At 40.6% G+C, this 21,033-nt stretch overlaps 1 long non-coding RNA gene across 1 annotated transcript in view; it reads left to right on the top strand.

Annotated features, from left to right (window-relative positions):
- Positions 1–1,215: 1,215 nt before the first annotated feature.
- LOC133228495 (uncharacterized) overlaps positions 1,216–21,033 on the top strand; it is a 138,058-nt gene continuing 118,240 nt past the window's right edge. Inside the window, exon 1 of the long non-coding RNA XR_009730224.1 lies at positions 1,216–1,944. This is a non-coding gene — a long non-coding RNA (uncharacterized LOC133228495). The remainder of the gene's footprint in view (positions 1,945–21,033) is intronic.

Here is a 21,033-nt window from a genome sequence, read left to right as displayed (position 1 = left end):
GACATCCAGAAAAGGACCCCAATGACACTACAGCTTCTCCTTCAGATGTTCTGTAGTGAGGAGGAGCCGGATGCTGGTATCTATCATAATGATATCACTTACATATGGAATCTAATAAAAATGATACAAATGGACTTATTTACAAAACAGAAACACACTCTCATCTCGAAATCAAACTCATGGACACCAAAGGGGAAATATGGGGGGAAGTAATAAATTGGGAGATTGGGATTAACATAGTTTTGTATTCTAGTTTAGTTACAGATGAATAATTAGAAAACCAGATCTAGATAGTTTTGAGAAAGCTAAAAAAAAAGAAAAACTTTGTCTAAAACTTGGTTTAAAATGCATTCAGTTTTAGGGCCAGGAAATTACAATGGTTTCTTCTAGTTTTAGATTCATGATATTATTTGAGTTTTTACTTGGATTGGAGAGAAAATAGATGTGATGGATGTTTGCTGTTATGACTAAGTAATGTGTTGCCCGAGGAGCTGGACAAGTGTAAAAGTAAAATTAAATTTCTAGTGATTGACTGTGACACTGTGGGATAGAAATGTTTTACAAGCGGACAGTCCCACAGACAAGCTCAGGAGGGCAGGGAAGATGCTAACACATGTGGTCTGATACTACAGACAACTATTCTCCTTTGGGACAAAGAAGACAGTTAACCGTTGTCCCACACGGGGAATTCAAGAAATCTGTGCAGCATATATTTTTCTAATTCCTCTGAGGACTACTAGGAAGAGAGGGGCCTTGTTTAAGAAAACACCCAGGCCTGGATGCTTGGGTCAGAGATACCATTCTTCCATGTGACCTTCTCAAAACTGTTGAATGAGACTACTTGAACTTATCTTGATCCCAGACACACCTCTCTCCCCTTAGTATGACTGAGCAGGCTTCTTTTCCCTTTCTGACCAAAGTGACTGTTTTGAGGGTCTCCTGATGGTTGTAGGGGAGCATCGTCACTTTAGGTCTTCTTTGTATGAGTTGAGCCTTTTCCAGAATATTCTACAAATGTGGGGCTGGGAGGAGAGCAGTGCTGTTTGCGGTTGGATTTCTCCACGTTCCCTGCACACAGAGAACATCACCACTCACTGGACACACGCAGCCACTCAAGTGCCATCGCTTTTTCTGCTGGCATCTGTCCAACATGCACAGTGATGGTACAGGGCTGGCCAAAGTCGGGCGCTCCCCAGAGGGCGGTGGGGGCGGGGCTAGGAAAGAGGCGTGTCTTACACAGAAGTAGCTACGGTCCCTGTGCAGTTACAGCTCTGCACACAGAGGACCTGGTAAAAGGCGGGTGTGTTTGGAGACCTCGGAGGGAGGGCAATGCCTTGGCGAGTCGGGCCCTATTTGCCAGAGGCCACATCTGTGCCCCTCCTCCGCCATCACCCAGCCCAGCTCTCACTTCCTTCCAGGCTCTGAGCAAACGCTGGATTCCTGCTCTCATTCTATTCCAGCCTGGCTCTCCCGTTTCTACATCTATTTTCCCTCGTGTCTCCACAGCACTTGGAGCTGTCTCAGGGCTATGCTCCTGGCTCCTTTCCTGACAACCTCAGCTTTTTAAGGGCTTTGTGCGGATGCTGCCTCTCTGTTCTTGAAGGTGCTAAGAGTTTGGAAAATGAAAGCTTGGAGCTGGGTGAAGAGAGTCCAGTGTTCTGGGTGGAGGTGGGCTGCAGTATTAAACAGGACGGTCAGATAGGCCTCCTCGGGGCTAGTATTTGAGCACAGGTTGGAAGGGTGTGGGGAGAGAGCACATTAGCCAAGATGGCCTGTTCAGGCTTTCTCGCTCCACATTTTGTAAATAATGATTACGTAACAGCTGAGGTTCGTTCGTAGCACTGCGCCTGTGCCTTCATGAGGTTTATGTAACAGATGAGATCACTTGTAGCACTGCGCATGTGTGTCACGAGGCACTTGCTTGGCTGTGGACTGCGTTGTGTGGTAGGCCTGTATGAGCTCCACCTAAAAAGAGTGGTGAGATGACTGCTGCCCATGGGTGCGTCTGTTGGGTCCCCCGTGAGAGGAGAGAATGTGGCATGTCTGTTGCTAAGGCTCCTGTGCCAGCCAGGAGAGAGGTTGGCTGGTGGGGGGCACGCGGGGCCCCAGCAGGTGGGAGGCAGGGCAGCAGGGGCGCCTGGGCAGCTGCCCTTTCTTGGCCCTGGTCCAGGCTGCACTGGGGGCTAGCTCGCCACAGCCCTGGGTGCACTGTCTGTGGTTTTCTACCTTCTTTTCATATGCATGACGTGAGGACAGCATCAGTGCAGGTTTTTTATCTAAGTTTGTAATTCTAAATGTATTTTTATCTTGTATATTTAGTTTAAGGGACTACAAACATCAATTTAAAAATGTTGAAATGCTTTGAACACCCCCTTTTTTGGGAAAAGCTACCAAAAGCCTCCTGCCTTTTGTCAGCTGGCTGAATTCTCCAGTGGTCCAGTGGTTAGGTCTCCGAGCTTTCACTACGGAGGGTTCAGGTTCAATCTGTGGTCGTGGAATTAAGATCCCCTGAACAGCAGTGGGGCTTTTCTTTTTTATATCGCTGATTTGTTCCCCTCCCCCAGCCCCTTACTGATTTGTCTCTCTGATGTCTGTCATTGCGTATGGGTCTCTGGAGACCCTCCTGAGGTGGATGCTGGGCTGATGGCCTAGCTGCCTGTTAGTGAGTGGTTTTGCCCATTTTTTGAGTTTATTGTGATGAGTTTTGGCCACAACACATGGCTTGTGGGATTTTAGTTCCCCAACCAAGGACTGAACCTGTGCCCTGCTGCAGTAGAAGCACAGAGGCTTAACCTCTGGACTGCCAGAGAAATATCCACCCCTGCTCCCTGACTTTTTGGTGAAGAAACTGGAGCAGGAGAGCGGCGTTGCCTTTCATCAGCTTCTGACAGTTTCCATGGTGCGCTTGCCTCTGGCCATGCAGACTTCTGAGCGCCAGGACATTTAGGGAGGAAGAGACGATAGGAGCTAAGTACACTAACTGAGAGGCCGTGGATCCTGGCTGCTTCCAGCCGAAGCTGTGGGACCATTGGGTGTGTCGTGAATATGTTCTGAATGGGGTGAGGACTGGGCACCTTACCCTCAGCTCTCCTCCTGTCCAGCGACCATCTCGTCACAGCTGCTGCTGCCAGGACCCAGTCTGTTGCCTAAAGTCAAAAGATAAGCACGCACATAACTGTTTGAGCAGCCCCAGAGAAGGAAGTCGGGTCCTCCTAATGTGGACTATGCAAGCACACCACCCAGCCCCATGGATTTCCCAAGATTAAAAACATCTCCAGCCACAGAAAGAGATGTGGGATGGCGAACACAGACTGACTTTATTATGTGGGTTTTGAAATTAATCCAATTGTTTGGAGCAGAGGCGCTGACGTTCTGCTGATTAAAAGGGTGAATTAAATGTATTCTTTCAATAAACATTTATTGACCATTCAGTAGATGCCAGGCACTGGGCCAGGCGCCAAAGACGGACTGAGTCCTGCAGCCACAGGGCTTTCGTGGCGCTTCTAGAGGAGATGATCAAGTGGAGGGAAAGCAATGAGGTTACATTTCTGTATTTCATGTGCTGGGGAAAGTACAGTTGTTTCTCACTGAAACACCAATTTTATTCATTTTATGTCTTGAGATGCTTCCGTATAGAAGAGACTCTCCACCACCCCCCACCCCCCACAGAAGTCCAGAGTGCTCCTGCATTTACAAGTGTATTACACACACTGCAATACATTGTTATGCTTTGAATCCTCCAAGAGAAACAGCTTTCAACATACTGAGATGTTTAGAGTTGGAGCAGTACTTATGAAAACCATGGAAAAACACATGTATTATCATATGTGGAGAAAGAAAAAAATTACATCTTCAGAGAGATGGCCAGTTTGGTTGTATCCCGTCCCACAGGGTGAGGAACCTGAGGAACTCAAATGGTGTGGTCCAGATGCTCACCTCTAGACCACATCCTGAGTACCCAGCATCTCAGAATTCCCCACCTCAGTGGCTCTGAACCACTGCCAGCACCTGCAAGGGCTTTTCCGTCATTGAGAAAGGCGATTGGGCTGTCACTGTATGCTGGTGAATACACCAGTGCATATAAAAAGCCCTCCAAGTATGGGATGGCAGTGGAGGAAGAGAAGGTGGCTGGACCCCTCAGATGTTAGATCTGAGCCTGCAGATAGCATGGTGATTTTTTCACTTGGTTGAAGAAAATGATAAGGCAAGATAATTTGTGTGTGTGTGCACAAATCCTTTGTATGTGCACGCTTAATCATCTCAACTTTTTCCATTACTATTAATACCTGAGGTTACCCTCTGTTAATTTGGAAGAGAGATACCATTTGTTGAAGAAAAATTCTGTTTATTGATGTATCCTCTACAGTTAAAGAAGAGGAAAAATAAATCAGAGCATGTATTTTGTGTATTATTGTATTCTTTGAAATAGTGGATTACATCTTAATCCTACACACATTATGAAAATGAGGACTCCATCTGGAAAGCTAACCTTCCATGGAAATGTCTGGGTCACACATGTCCATCCACTCCTTCGCCAAGTGCTTAATGGAGCATTCGATTGCTGGTAAGATACGCTGGGGTCCCTTGGAGAGACCTAAAAGACAGAGTGGGATGCTCAGGGTAGCCTGGTATGCACGGCATCTTGGTCCAGCCTGGATCATTGAAGTCATTTGCTTTAAATAATTACAGTTAGGCACTCTTCTCTTTTTTCTTTTCTACTTTTAATGCCATTTTAAGTTTAACATAATTGAGAGTATTTTGCTTTGTTTTACAGTTTTCCTTTGGGTTTATTACTGTCATAAAAGTTAAAATTAGACAAGAGTTGCAGAATCTTTAAGTCAATAATCTAATGAGTCTGTCCTCAGGTTGCTCTGGGGAATATAGGAAAGGCACTACAGTAAATCCTTCTTCCCAAGCCTTATGCCGTCCTAGAGTCACAGTGGATGGCAGTGTCTCTTGCTTTGGGACTGGCTACAGCATCATGAGCTGTCAGAACTGATAGGGATCTGAGGTGTCATTGCCTGGTTTCATGGGCGAGGCATGAAAATTCAGAGAGAGCACACCCTTGTCTGTGATCACAGAGTAAATACGTGGCAGGATGGGACCCTGGACTCCATGATGTGCTTTACTTCTTCAGTTCACATGACAGCAATCACTGGTCAGGTGATTCAAAGAGTAAATCTCCCCTCAACCCTGCCCCATCCTCAGAAGCCCAAATAAAAACTCAAAAACAATACCTTACTCTGAACCTTAGGTGAGTGTATAATGAGCTGTTTTAAATAAATTAGGAGCTTCGTTTAGCACTGATGTGGCTCTTGGCTCATTCTAGACTTCTGCAAATATGGTTAATCCTTGTTACTTGCAGTAATTATATCCTATACAGTCACTGTGAACACTGGATTAATGAACAGCAAACCACTGCTGGTGGCGCAGTGGTAAAGAATTTGCCTGCCAATCAAAGATGCGGGTTTAGCTCCTGGGTCAAAAAGGTCCCTTGGAGGAGGAAATGGCAACCTGCTTCAGTATTCTTGCCTGGAAAATTCAGTGGAGAGAGGAGCCTGGTGGGCTACAGCCTGTGGGACCACAGAGAGTTGGACATGACTGAGTAACTGAGCATACATAATCCTAGGGAAAATACAGGGTTGGGTTCCTGCAAGCCTCTGGTCACACTTTCATAATTCGGTCAATACATGACCTTGTTTTGTGTATATTTCTATTTAAAGACAATTTATTTAATATATATTATTGATTCATTAACATTGGACTCATAGCCAACAGCACTATATAGCTCATACCTGAATGAAGCTTATCTAACACCTATATTTTCTTCATAAGGCACATTATAGCCTTGTGTTTAGAATAGTAGACCTCACTTAACCACTATGCTGGGAGCATTTTTAAACAGCTAAATTACCAGCCAGAAGTGCAAAAGTGTAAAATATATGATACCAACTGCCTTGAAAAGGACACTCATTTACAGCATGAGACTAGAAACAAGAAGGGAGACTATCAGCTGTTCAACCTCAGTTGGCATTGTGTACGTCAGGGACTCGAGTTTTTGACACTTCAGGCATGTCCACAAATGACCGCAAAAACATTGTGAGTGTTGACTTTGAGGTTATAAATTTGAGTAAGTGAATTTGCAAATAAAGAATCTGGAGTGATGAGGACTGACTGTATACAAAAGCTCGCATATGTCACTACATACTATAATTCAGGTTTCACATGGAGCAGTTTTGACTCTACACTGGTGGTGCAGTTATGATGGTGGCCATTACACAGGAAGCCTTTACGTTAGAAGCCTTTCTTCGAGCGCACCTGCTTCCTAAGAGCCATGTTGCCGAAGAGCTCCTTAAGGCAGATCCAGGCTCCTGCCCTCCTAGCCAGAGAGCTCTGTCAAGAGTGGGGAGCGCCCTTAGGCATGTACCCTCCAATTAGGCTTCCTTCTTATGGGTGAAGAGGGGTCTCCATGCACGCTTGCTCTAAAGAGGCTGTGTCATATCTTTTTACCTTGGCCTCGCTATTTCCATGGCTAACCACAGCCCTATAACTCCCAAATCTTTATCTCCTGTAAGGTATTTCTTCTGAGCTCCATTTATGTCTTTCTAGTTTCCTCCTTAGCATATCTACTAGAATGATTCCCTGGGATGTCAGCAAGTCCAAAAGAGTTCTCACTGACATCTGCCTGAAAGCCAGTCCTTCTTCGTCTCTACTGGGTGCTTGGCTACTTGGGTCACTGTCCACCTGGTCACCTAAGCTTGAAATCTAAGAGTGATCTTTAATTTCTTCTTCCCCTTTACTCCTCTCATCAGGTATCCAATGAAGTCCCACAAAATCGACCTTTGTTCTGTCTCTACCATCTGCCTGTGCCTCTTCAATGGCATCGCCATAGCTCTATCCCAGTACTCACTGGCGTTGGCTGTCAGTCTCGCATGTCTCCATCCACTGTCCACACTGTTCCTAGAGGGATCTCTGGAAAATGCAAGTATGACTATATCACTCCCTTTGAATATTTCAGTATTTCCCTAATGACTGCTGGATACATGTAACTTTAATAAGGTCCTTTTATATTTGGACACCTGTTTCTCCACTGTTTCATCTCCCATCACCCCTTTTATACCAATGTGATCTTGTGATATAATAAGAAATATGTATTTTAGTCTTTGTTCCTGGTTCTTGAGGCAGGACCATCTCTTAACCTTGAAATTTCCTGAGTGAAAGGGAAAGTGATGGGGGTGGGAGGAGTGTTCTTTGTTTTCACAATAAACCCCTTTCAACCACACCTAGTTTATGCTAATTAGATGCCCCTTATTGTTGTTGTTCAGTAGCTAAGTTGTGTCTTACTCTTTGCAACTTCACGGATTGCAGCATGCCTCCCTGTCCTTCATTATCTCGGGGTTTGCTCAGATTCATGTTCATTGAGTCGGTGATGCCATGTATCTCCTCCTCTGCTGCCTGCTTCTCCTTTTGCCTTCAATCTTCCCCAGCTGCTGAGTCTTTTCCAATGAGTCAGCTCTTTACATCATGTGGCCAAAGTATTGGAGCTTCAGCATCAGTCTTTCCAATGAATATTTAGTGTTGATTTCTTTTAGAATTAACTGGTTTGATCTCCTTGCTGTCCAAGAGACTCTCAAGCGCCTTCTCCAGCACTGCTATTTGAAAGCATCAGTTCTTCAACACAGTATTCCTTATGGAGCAACTCTGGCATCCATTCATGACTACTGGAAAAAGCAGAGCTTTGACTGTAGGGACTTTTGTTGGCAAAGTGATGTCTCTGCTTTTTAATATGCTGTCTATATTTGTCATAGCTTTCCTTCCAAGGAGCAATTGTCTTTTTATTTCATGGCTGCAGTCACTGTCCGAAGTGATTTCAGAGCCCAGGAAAATAAAATCTGTCACTGCCTCCACCTCTTCCTCATCTATTTGTCATAAAATAATGATACTGGGTGTCATAATCCTAATTTTTTTGAGTGTTGAGTTTTAAGCCAGATTTTTCTCTCCTCTTTCACCTTCATCAAGAGGCTCTTTAGTTCCTTTTCGTTTTTGGCCAATAGAGCGGTATCATCTGTATGTCTGAGGTTGTTGAAATTTTTCCTGGCAATCTTGATCCCAGCTTGCGATTCATCCAGCCCGGTGTTTCGCATGATGTACTCTGCATATAAGTTAAAATAACAGGGTGACAGTATACAGCCTTGTCATACTCCTTTCCTAATTTTGAACCAGCCAGTTGTTCCATGTAAGGCTCTAACTCTTGCTTCTTGACCTACATACAGATTTCTCAGGAGACTGGTAAGGTGGTCTGGTATTCCCATCTCTTTTAAGAATTTTCCACAGTTTGTTGGGATCTACACAGTCAAAGGCTTTTGCATAGTCAGTTAAACAGAAGTAGATATTTTTCTGGAATTCCCTTGCTTTCTCTATTATCCAATGAATGTTGGCAAAAACTGAATCTCTGGTTCCTCTGCCTTTTCTAAAGCCAGTTTGTACATTTGGAAGTTCTCATTTCACATACTGTTGAAGTCTAGCTTGAAGGATTTTGAGCATAAACTTACTAGCATGTGAATTGAGCACAATTGTCTGGTAATTTGTACTTTCTTTGGCATCACCCTTCTTTGGAATTGGAATTAAAACTGACCTTTTTGAGTCCTGTGAGTTTTCCAAATTTGCTGACATATTGAGTACAGCACTTTAATAATAGCGTCATCTTTTAGGATTCTAAATAGCTCTGCCGGAATTCCATCACCTCCTGGTTTGCAGTAATGCTTCCCACGGCCCACTTGACTTCAGATTCCGGGTTGTCAGAGTGACATAGGTGAGTGGCCACACCATTGTGGTTATCCGGGTCATTAAGACCTTTTTTGTATAGTTCTTCTGTGTATTCTTGCCATCTCTTTTTAATCTTTTCTGCTTCTGTTAGATCCTTACCATTTCTGTCCTTTATTGTGCTCATCCTTGGATGAAATGTTCCCTTGATACCCTCAATTTTCTTGAAGAGATCTTTAGTCTTTCCTATTCTATTGTTTTCCTATACTTCTTTGCACTGTTCATTTAAGAAGGCCTTCTTATCTCTCCATGATATTTTTCAGAACTCTTCTGTTGGATTCAGTTCAGTTCAGTTCATTTGCTCAGCTGTGTCTGACTGTTTGCAACCCCATGGACTGCAGCATGGCAGGCTTCCCTGTCCATCACCAACTCCGGGAGCTTGCTCAAACTCATGTCCATCAAGTCAGTGATGCCATCCAACCGTCTCATGCTCTGTTGTCCCCTTCTCCTCCCACCTTTGCTGTCAAACTAAATCAAAAGAGTCTTTTCCATCACCACAGTTCAAAAGCATCAGTTCTTTGGTGCTCACCCTTTATGGTCCAGCTCTCACATCCATACGTGACTACTGGAAAAACTGATATCCAAAAAGAATAAAATAAATCTTTTCAAGACTCTTTTTTCATTCTATACATTTAGTCAGCACCTGCCTTTCTAAAATACTGTTTAATCTAGAATGGGCTCTTACCTTCAACTCCATGTCTTTTCCTATTTTAGGCAATATTTTTTAAAAAAGCCTATGATCAATCATTTTTTGATTCCCTTAATTCTATTTACTCAGCAAAATTTCATCATAAAGTGAGATTAAGTAAAATTTACAGGCACTGCCAAATTCTAAACCTACTGACATGGCCAAATTGACTTATAAACTATAAATTATATTTAAACTATATATAGTCATATAATTATATATATAACTATTATATTATATAATTAATGTATATTATATTAATTATATATAATATATATTATATTTATTATATATAATAGTATAATTGTTATATTATTTATTATAATATATATAATTTAGTTATTATATAATAATATATATTATAACTATAATATATATAATATATAATGTATATGTTATATATTATATATATTATATAACTATAATATATTATATATTATAAAACTATAATATATATTATAATCAAATATAAAATATATAATATATAAAATTATAATTACAAATTATAAACATTAATATATAATATTTTTAATATGATTGTAGAATATATTACATATTATTATATACTATATTATTATATTATATAATTATATATTATATATAACATATTATAATTATATATTATATATAATTAATTATAGTACTCTTGCCTGGAAAATCCCATGGACAGCAGAGCCTGGTAGGCTGCTAAGAGTCGGACAGGACTAAACGACTTCACTTTCACTTTTCACTTTCATGCATTGGAGAACGAAATGGCAACCCACTCCAGTGTTTTTGCCTGGAGAATCCCAGGGACGGGGGAGCCTGGTGGGCTGCCGTCAATGGGGTCGCACAGAGTCGGACACGTCTGAAGCAACTTAGCAGCAGCAATAATATATATATATATATAATATTATGTTAATAATGTATTATAATATATACTATAATCATATATAAATATATATAATATATAATATAATTATATATTATATATCTGGTAAGGAGGAAGTGAGACATATATGAAAATATAGCTAGCTAACACAGCATGCTCAAAACTACCGCACAATTGCACTCATCTCACACGGTAGTAAAGTAATGCACAAAATTCTCCAAGCCAGGCTTCAGCAATATGTGAACTGTGAACTTCAAGATGTACAAGCTGGTTTTAGAAAAGGCAGAGGAACTAGAGATCAAATTGCTAACATCCACTGGATCATCGAAAAAGCAAGAGTTCCAGAAAAACATCTATTTCTGCTTTATTGAATATGCCAAAGCCTTTGACTGTGTGGGTCACAATAAACTGTAGAAAATTCTGAAAGAGATGGGAATACCAGACCACTTGACCTCCCTCTTGAGAAACCTAATGCAGGTCAGGAAGCAACAGTTAGAACTAGACATGGAACTGGTTCCAAATAGGAAAAGGTGTACGTCAAGGCTGTATATTGTCACCCTGCTTATTTAACTTGTATGCAGAGTACATCATGAGAAACGCTGGGCTGGAGGAAGCACAAGCTGGAATCAAGATTTCTGGGAGAAATATCAATAACCTCATATATGCAGATGACATCACCCTTATGGCAGAAAGCAAAGAAAAACTAAAGAGCCTGTTGATGAAAGTGAAAGAGATGACTGAAAAAGTTGGCTTAAAGCTCAACATTCAGAAAACGAAGATCATGGCATCTGATCCCATCACTTCATGGGAAATAGATGGGGAAACAGTGGAAACAGTGTCAGACTTTATTTTTTTGGGCTCCAAAATCACTGAAGATGGTGACTGCAGCCATGAAATTAAAAGACGTTTACTCCTTGAAAGAAAAGTTATGTCCAACCTAGATAGCATATTTAAAAGCAGAGACATTACTTTGCCAACAAAGGTCCGTCTAATCAAGGCTATAGGTTTTCCAGTATTCATGTATGGATGTGAGAGTTGGACTATAAAGAAAGCTGAGCGCTAAAGAATTGATGCTTTTGAACTGTGGTGTTGGAGAAGACTCTTGAGAGTCCCTTGGACTACAAGGAGATCCAGCCAGTCCGTCCTAAAGGAGATCAGTCCCAGGTGTTCATTGGAAGGACTGATGTTGAAGCTAAAACTCCAATACTGTGGCCACCTGATGGAAAGAGCTGACTCATTGGAAAAGACCTTGATGCTGAGAAAGATTGAGGGCAGGAGGAGAAAGGGACGACAGAGGACGAGATGGTTGGATGGCATCACCGACTCAATGGACATGGGTCTGGGTGGACTCTGGGAGTTGGTGATGGACAGAGAGGCCTGGCGTGCTGTGGTTCATGGGGTCACAAAGAGTCAGACACGACTGATCAACTGAACTGAACTGAACACAGCATTTGATCAGGGCTGAATCAGTCTTGATCTGCTATCAGTTTACATTGAAATGAGACAGTCTTAACTATGAGTTTGGTTTTGAAATAACCAATTTGAAATAAATAGGACATTTTAGTAGAATTTCAAACTGTTAAAAAAACTTGGCTGAAACTTCTAGAAAGTTGGTTATATTCTCTTTCAAATGTTATTGTTAAAATTACAGTACATTGTACCTTGTTAGTGAATATCAGGAGAAAGTTTGAGCATAATAATAGCAAATCACTTTTTGGGTTTAATGTCCTCATATTTGAAATGAGATGAGCAACTAGATGATTTATAAGGTTCCTTTCAGCTATCTGAGTTTAAAATGGAGCTGTACTTGAGAAAAGAAAGCCAAACTAGGAGAATCTCCAAAGGAATAGAGGATTTAAAAGACCATTTGCTCCAAGTAGGAAAAAAAAAAAAGAAACATTGAGCTATGAGCAGATTAAAGGAATTAAAGATATAGATCATTGTTAACAAAATAAGCTACATAGGATTCTATGTGTGCCAATATTCCATCATATGAATTAAATATGACTAAAAGACAGGCTGGATTTTGTTGTCTCTATGGCCCCAAACACAAGGGATTGGAGAATTCCATGGTTGCTGCCTTTTTAAGGCCAATCTTGATATTATAGTTAATTGCAGTGACAATATCCTTTGCTCAAATATACTGCAGTTCATAGAGACATAGCCTTTGTCAACCAATAAGTTTAAAATGTAATGCCAAGAGAGAGACATTATTTGTTAGGTCTTCAGGATAAATTACTGAAGTAATGGTGCTCCATTAAAGAGATAACAGTAGTTCAGAAATCCTGAAATAATGGAAGCAATGGCCCAAAGGGTTTTCTTCACACTCCCTCTCCCCAGCCTCATTAGTCAGAAAAAGAGGAACCAAGCCTCAAACCTCGGTCTACGGTTTATATTAAAAGGAAGAATCCTAGTTTTTCCATCTCTAATTTCTATGATTGTGCAAATCTAAATTAAAAACACTGAGAACATTCAAAATGTTCGTCATGTATTTTTAAGCCACAATAACAGCTCAATATAGTACATTATGTACAGAAGAAAGAAAGAGAATAGCTTAACACCAGCTTTATGAAATTAAGTGGCTCCAAATAGGGAACTGGCCACTAGGTCAGGTGTCAACTTTTTATCTTAGGTATTGAGTCCTTTAAAAAAAGAAAACTTTTTTTTTTTTTAAGTCTAAAGAAACCAAGGATTCTGCAAGCATATGCAGATTTTACAAAGACAACCCATTCCTTACAATATGAAAATTTTACTTACATCTACTTAATCAAGTGTTTGTTGGAAGCAATCTTATTTCTTTCTTAGTGTCCTGTTATGTCCAATCTATTCTCACACATCTCTTTCTCATTTTTTTTTCCTCTCTCTCTCCGTCTCTCTTTTTAGCAATAAGCTATTTCCTGGTTTTACTGTCTGGACCAGTATTAACCCCAAATTTGATTTTACATTCAGGAATTCCAAAGTACCTATTTTTTAAATGAGAAATATTCATTTTTAAAATCACAAAATGTGATGATAATGTCTTGAGATGTTTAAAAGCAGCAAACATCCAGAAATTCAATAGCTAAATGAAGGGCGCTTCCATCAAAGTAGTTACCTTCAGAGACTAGGTATTTGGAATATGCTATAAACAATTTTTGAACTTCTGTTTTGGAAAGTACTTCAGAGCCAACGAATGAGTGATTCCAAAAACTACTCTCATGATTATATAGTCTATCTTTTGTGCTAAAAGACACGCCGCCTAGCTTGATCACCTACTTTGTTCGGAAGACTTGACTCCTTTATTAATTAGTATTTGGGCAAGAAACATATTACCAACTCACACTGTGTGTGTGTGGTTGAGGAGTCTTTAATAAATGGTCTATTTACAAAATATGTGAGAAGGATAATGGGAAATCAACAAGGGATGGGGAGCCCTTACACTCTCTGGAGCTGGGGACTTTGGAGGAGGAAGACAACCACATCTCTGAGCTCGTTCTCTTTGCCTTCCAATTTGCTAAAATTTAATATGTTTTGACTGTGCTGTGCAGTATGTGGGATCTTAGTTCCCCAACTAAGAATTGAACCTTCTCCCCCCCTACACTGGAAGCTGAGAGTTTTGACCACTGGGAAGTCCCAGCCCTCCAGTTTCTGACAGTACTTCCCTTTGGCCAAATCTGAGAGAAAACTAGACAACCGGGGAGCCTTAATACAGCCCATACAGACCAGTCTTTCAGGACACAGGCTAAGTGGGGAGGTACAGAGAGTAGTTCTGGAGGGGCAAATGGAGATTATCCAACACAGTCAGTAATGGCTCTCGTGTGTTAGTCTCTCAGTCGTGTCCGACTCTTTGCATCCCCATGAACTGTAGCCCTCCAGGCTCCTCTCTCCATGGAATTCTCCAGGCAAGAATACTGGAGTGGATTGCCATTCCCTTCTCCAGAGGATCTTCCCAATCCAGGGATTGAACCCTGGTCTCCTGCATCACAGGCAGATTCTTTACCATTTGAGCTACAAGTGCTGCCTCTCATCTGTTAACTGTGACCCAAATCACTCCACTGGGAGAATGGGTGTAGCTTCCAAAGGCATCTAAGAGTAGGGTTCCTTACTTAGAATAAGACTGTATACTCACTGGAAGTAGGACACAGCAAACAGAAGAAATGAAAATAGTTCATTTATTATAATTCAATCTTATTTCTTTATAACCATGTTTCATCCTTTGGTAGGAACACCTTTGAATGGGTTTTGATGCATTCAATCTAATGCATTTTATAGTCCTTTAGGTAGACCAAGGCTATGGTATTTCCAGTAGTCATGTACAGATATGAGAGCTGAAGCATGAAGAAGGCAGAACACCAAAGAATTGATGCTTGGAGAAACTCTTGAAAGTCCCTTGAACAGCAAGGAGATAAAACCAGTCAATCTTAAAGGAAATCAACCCTGAATATTCACTGGAAGGACTGATGCTGAAGCTGAAACTCCAGTACTTTGGCTACCTGATATGAAGAACTGACTCATTGGGAAAGACCCTGATGCTGGGAAAGACTTGAGGCAGAAGGAGAAGAAGGTGGCAGAGGACGAGATGGTCAGATGGTATCACTGATTCAGTGGACAAGAATTTGTGCAAACTCTTGGAGATGGTGAGAGACACGGAAGCCTGGCGTGCTACAGTCCGTGGGGTCATGAAGAATCGGAAACAACTTGGAGACTGAATGACAGGTAGACCAAATGTTCTGTTTGTTGAGACTTATAATTGAGGATGGAAAAATGTACAAAATGATACATTGAAAGTATACATAATCTCTTTTTTATGGAGTCATCTGCATTCATTGGCTATGTGCACAAGTGAAATAGAGTCCTGAAAATCTGACTTGCATTTGGGAATAGGGGGTTAAAACCAGAAATTATATGTATCTATAGTACAAATCTGCCTGCTCTTGGCAGTTTTTACTTCACTGAACTGATTTCAATGCACTGACTGACTCGGTGATGTTTTATTTTTTGCTAGAAATTAGGAACATGGGCAGTAATCAGAGTGCCAGGGACAAAAAAGACAAATTATACTGTGTGTACTTTGAAAAACATTGAGAGTGTTGGTCACCCAGGCCTTGACTTGCTGGATTTGAGTTTGGATTACCTAACTGGGCTTTTAATTCTCTGGTCTAATCAGGTCATCTTTCATCCAAAATAGAAAATGGAACATTTTTTTCCCTGTGAACATCATATCTATTTTTGATCCCAGTAATTCACAAGTTATTCCTGGTCACCATCACTGATGATTGAATAACAGTGGCTCAAAAGTTTTAAATGAAATGCCAAGAGAAGATGTTTATTATTCATTCTCTCAGGTGAGTTGGGTAAGAGTAAAATGTGTTCCCAAAACTGGTCTTTGACTCTAAGAAAACTCCAGGCCCAGATGGTTTCAGTGCTGAATTTTAGTACATATTTAAGAAAGACCAATCTCATACAAACTTTCTCAGAGAATAAAGGAGATGGGAATATATCCAAACCTGTTTTATGAGGCCAGCCTGCCCCTGATGCTAAAACCTGTGAAAAATACTACAAAACAGGGAAGAAAATTGCAAACCAATATTTCTCATGCATACAGGTTCCAAATTCTTCATAAGACATCAGCATATTAAATCCAATAACATGTAAAAACATATTAGATAGTAATAAAGTAGGAGTTATCCCAGAAATGCAAGTTTACTTTAATTCTTGAGAGCCAATAATTTACCATTTTACCAAGTATAAAAAAGAAAAATTACTTAAATACATGCAAAATTTATCTTTTGCTTTCCTTCACATTCTTCTGAACTTATGTTCCTTTATTTTAAAAAAAGGACAGAAAATGAAGAGCAGCTCCATACTTCAGTTTAAAACTCTAAGATTATCTGCACGTGAATAATTGACTTAATTTTTAAATAGCAGATAGAGTAAGATTTATAAAATCCTGATAACTCACATTTTAGAGGTAAAGTGGACTTCAACTTAGATCAGAAATCAATGTCACAGCTCCATGGAGCAACCTGCACAGTTGTGTTTTCCATCTTAGGCCTGCAGGAGGTGGCCTTCACAGCATCCTTCTAAACCAAGATACTGGATTCTCAGGGGCTTTGGATGTGGCTGGTATCAACCTAAAAGGGACAGGAGAGGCATCCAAGCCAAGGGTGTAGTTCAATGGTTAGCAACTTTATTCATCCATCCATCCATCCATCCATCCATCCATGAGGACCTACTTCATGCAAGGCACAAAATCAATGAAAGTCAGTGCCCTCATGGAATATATATCTAGAGGAATTACATATAGTAATGATAAGATTATAGTTCTCTTATGTATCAGAAACATAAGGACTAGCTGTGGAGGTGATTCTTGGTCAGCTACAGGACTGACGGCTTATGAGTGAGCCAAAAAACATAACTCCTACCCTTGCTCATTTCACTTCTGGCCAAAGACAATCTACTTTATCATTTTCTCCTTTCTGTATAGGGCTTTGCGTGTTTCAGAAGCTGGCCCTACCCTTCCTCTTGGCTTGTTTGATCACAAAGCAACCTTGATAGAACATCTGTTTCTCCATCACAAGGCAATTGATTCCAGATGGTAAAGTCCAATCATTTAAGAACGATTGATGGAGATATTTTTGTGACTAGTTTTGATTTTTTTTTTTTTCCACTGCCTTCTCAGAGTTTTAAGCAAACTTTTAGGCCTATTTTTCCTTAAATCTTTACACAGTCAGTAGATCTTCTGATTAATCTCAGTGTCATGAAAGAACCTGGGTTTTTTTCTAAATTGAGGATTATTGCTTTACAATCTTGGAGTGGACTCTGTTGAACAACACAAATCAGTCATAATTTTATATATATATCCTCTCTCTCTTAAACCTCCCTCCCTGCTCAATCCCACCCCTCTAGCTCATCACAGAGCACCAGGCTGGGCTCCCTGTGTTACACGGCAGCTTGCCGCTAACTGTCTATTTCACACCTGATGCTGTATGTATGCCAGTGCTACTTTTCTCAATTTGACCGACCCTTTCCTTCCCCCGCTGTGTCCACTAGACCCTTCTCAATGTCTGCGTCTCTGTTTCTTCTCTGTAAATAGGTTCATCAGCAGTATTTTTCTAGATTCCATATCTATGTGTTCATATATGATGTTTGTTTTTCTCTTTCTAACTTACTTTACTCTGTATAACAGGCTCTACGTTCATCCACCTCTCTCCAACTGACTCAAATTCAAGAACATGGAATTCCTTTGTTATTCTCTCAGAAAAGTTACAAAGAAAGATTTGAGGCCCTATTAAGGTAGCATGACTATTAAAGCAAGAATAGTAAAAGAAATTAAGCTAAATTTCCTAGTAATTTCTGAGGGCATGCTATTAGTTTGGACCTCAGGGGTGTGAGTGATGTGACGTGATGTATAGGATGTGATAAGTACACGGCTTGCTGGAGTGGGTGCTCAGGGGAAAGGTTTCATCTGATTTCTCCTAAGGGTAATGACAGTTTTTTCTTCTTTTGTTCTAGTTGGTAATTCCAGGGTTCTTCTGTAATTTCCTGAAGCTTTATAAGGTCGAAATCTGAAGCACTGTCATTTCTAAGTTTTTTGAGTTTCAGCTAAATATATGTAGCGCTTGATACCTACTTATTCCTGCATACACATTCATAATGATTATTAGGCTTCATCTTATCTCAAGGTTTTTTACTGAATGGAAATTTGTCTTTATAACACAATACCACATTAGTTATTTAACCAGCTGCCATCTATCAACATTGCCTGCTGTGCTGAATACTGACTTTATATTAATCACTCCCACCTAACATTCATTTTTGGATCATATTTTGGATTAGAGTCTCCTCTGTATTCAAGAAAGTGATTAGATACATAGGGATGGAACATTTTGTTGGGTGGGTACTCTCTTAGGTTCAGTCAGTTCAGTTTAGTTGCTCAGTCATATCCGACTCTGTGCAACCCCATGGACTGCAGCGTGAAAGGCCTCCCTGTCCATCACCAACTCCCAGAGCTTACTCAAACTCATGTCCATCGAGTTGGTGATGCCATCCAACCATCTCATCTTCTGTCATACCCCTTTCCTCTTGCCTTCTATCTTTCCCAGCATTAAGGTCTTTTCAAATGAATCAGTTCTTTGCATCAGGAGGCCAAAGTATTGGAGTTTCAGCTTCAGCATCAGTCTTTCCAATGAATATTCTGGACTGCTTTCCTTTAGGATGGACTGGTTGGATTCCTTGATGTCCAACGAACTCTTAAGAGTCTCCTCCAACACCATAGTTCAAAAGCATTAATTCTTCGGCATTCAGCTTTCTTCTTAGTCCAACTCTCACATCCATACATGACTACTGAAAAAACCATAGCTTTGACTAGGCGGACCTTTGCTGGCAAAATAATGTGTCTGCTTTTTAATATGCTGTCTAGGTTGGTCATTGCTTTTCTTCCAAGGAGAAAAGAAAAGAAGAAAAGAGGAAAGAAGAGAAGCAAAAGGCAAAGGAGAAAAGGAAAGATATAGCCATTTGAATGCAGAGTTCCAAAGAACAGCAAGGAGAAATAAGAAAGCCTTTCTCAGTGATCAATGCAAAGAAATAGAGGAAAACAATAGAATGGGAAATACTAGAGATCTCTTCAAGAAAATTAGAGATACCAAGGGAATATTTCATGCAAAGGTGGGTACAATAAAAGACAGAAATTGTATGGACCTAACATAATCAGACGATATTAAGAAGAGGTGGCAAGAATACACAGAGGAACTATACAAAAAAGATCTTCATGACCCAGATAACCATGATGGTGTGACCACTTACCTAGAGCCAGACATCCTGGAGTGTGAAGTCAAATGGGCCTTAGGAAGCATCACTATGAACAAAGCTAGTGGAGGTGATGGAATTCCAGCTGAGCTATTTCAAATCCTAAAAGATGATGCTGTGAAAGTGCTGCACTCAATATGCCAGCAAATTTTGAAAACTCAGCAGTGGCCACAGGACTGGAAAATGTCAGTTTTCATTTCAGTCCCAAAGAGAGGCAATGCCAAAGAATGCTCAAACTACCACACAATTGCAATCATCTCACATGCTAGCAAAGTAATGCTCAAAATTCTCCATGCCAGGCTTCAACAGTATGTGAACTGTGAACTTCTAGATATTCAAGCTGGATTTAGAGAAGGTAGAGGAACCAGCAATCAAATTGCCAACATCTGTTGGATCATAGAAAAAGCAAGAAAGTTCCAGAAAAACATCTACTTTTGCTTTATTGACTACGCCAAAGCCTTTGACTATTTGGATCTCAACAAACTGGAAAATTCTTCAAGAGATGGGAATACCAGACCACCGGACCTGCTTCCTGAGAAATCTGTATTCAGGTCAAGAAGCAAAAGTTAGAACTGGACATGGAACAACATACTGGTTCAAAACTGAGAAAGGAGTACATCAAGGCTGTATATTGTCACCCTGCTTATTTAACTTATATGCAGAGTACATCATGAGAAACGCTGGGCTGGAGGAAGCACAAGCTGGAATCAAGATTTCTGGGAGAAATATCAATAACCTCAGATGTGCCGATGACACCACCTTTATGGAAGAAAGTGAAGAAGAACTAAAGAGCCTCTTGATGAAAGTGAAAGAGGAGAGTGAAAAAGTTGGCTTAAAACTCAACATTCAGAAAACAATGATCATGGCATCCAGTCCCATCACTTCATGGCAAATAGATGGGGAAAAAATTGAAACACTGAGAGACTTTGAGGGGCTCCAAAATCACTGCAGATGGTGACTGCAGCCATGAAATTAAAAGATGCTTGCTCCTTGGAAGAAAAGCTGTGACTCTCTTATGTAGTCAATGCAATTTAACCCTCAGTTACATGTTTATGTCTCATCCGTAAAATATGAAAATCAACTATCCTCTGATAATATTAAAGTTTTAGTCTGAAAATACTTAATATAGTGGTCCCTTAGGATTTTTCTGGAGGCCTACTCTTCCCTGTATGTCTGGCTGGCCAAGCTGCAACTCACCCAGGTTTTAATAACAGGCAGTATGATAAAATAGCTGAGGACTGAGGGAGTCCAAAGAGGTTGTGCAAACTCATCAGCTCTGTCATGTATTTTTGGCTACTTATTATTAATTTATTGAAGTATAGTTGATTTATAACATTATTTTCAAGTGTACAGCATAGTGATTCAATGTTTTTGTAGTTTAAATTCCATTAAAAGTTATTACATGATAATAACTATACTTCCCTGTGTTATATAATGTATCCTTCTTGCTTATCTATTTTCTACATAGTCAGATCGGATCAGATCAGTCGCTCAGTTGTGTCCGACTCTTTGTGACCCCATGAATCGCAGCACGCAGGGCCTCCCTGTCCATCACCAACTCCCGGAGTTCACCCAGACTCATGTCCATTGAGTCAGTGATGCCATCCAGCCATCTCATCCTCTGTCTTCCCCTTCTCCTCCTGCCCCCAATCCCTCCCAGCATCAGAGTCTTTTCCAATGAGTTAACTCTTCACATGAGGTGGCCAAAGTACTGGACTTTCAGCTTTAGCATCATTCCTTCCAAAGAAATCCCAGGGCTGATCTTCAGAATGGACTGGTTGGATCTCCTTGCAGTCCAAGGGACTCTCAAGAGTCTTCTCCAACACCACAGTTCAAAAGCATCAATTCTTTGGCGCTTAGCCTT

The sequence above is a fragment of the Bos javanicus genome, chromosome 17 (genome assembly GCF_032452875.1).
Source record: "Bos javanicus breed banteng chromosome 17, ARS-OSU_banteng_1.0, whole genome shotgun sequence".
In the NCBI taxonomy this organism is placed as follows: Eukaryota; Metazoa; Chordata; class Mammalia; order Artiodactyla; family Bovidae; genus Bos; species Bos javanicus.
The sequence above is the reverse complement of the archived record's forward strand: the minus strand, read 5'-3'. Positions and strand labels throughout refer to the sequence as shown.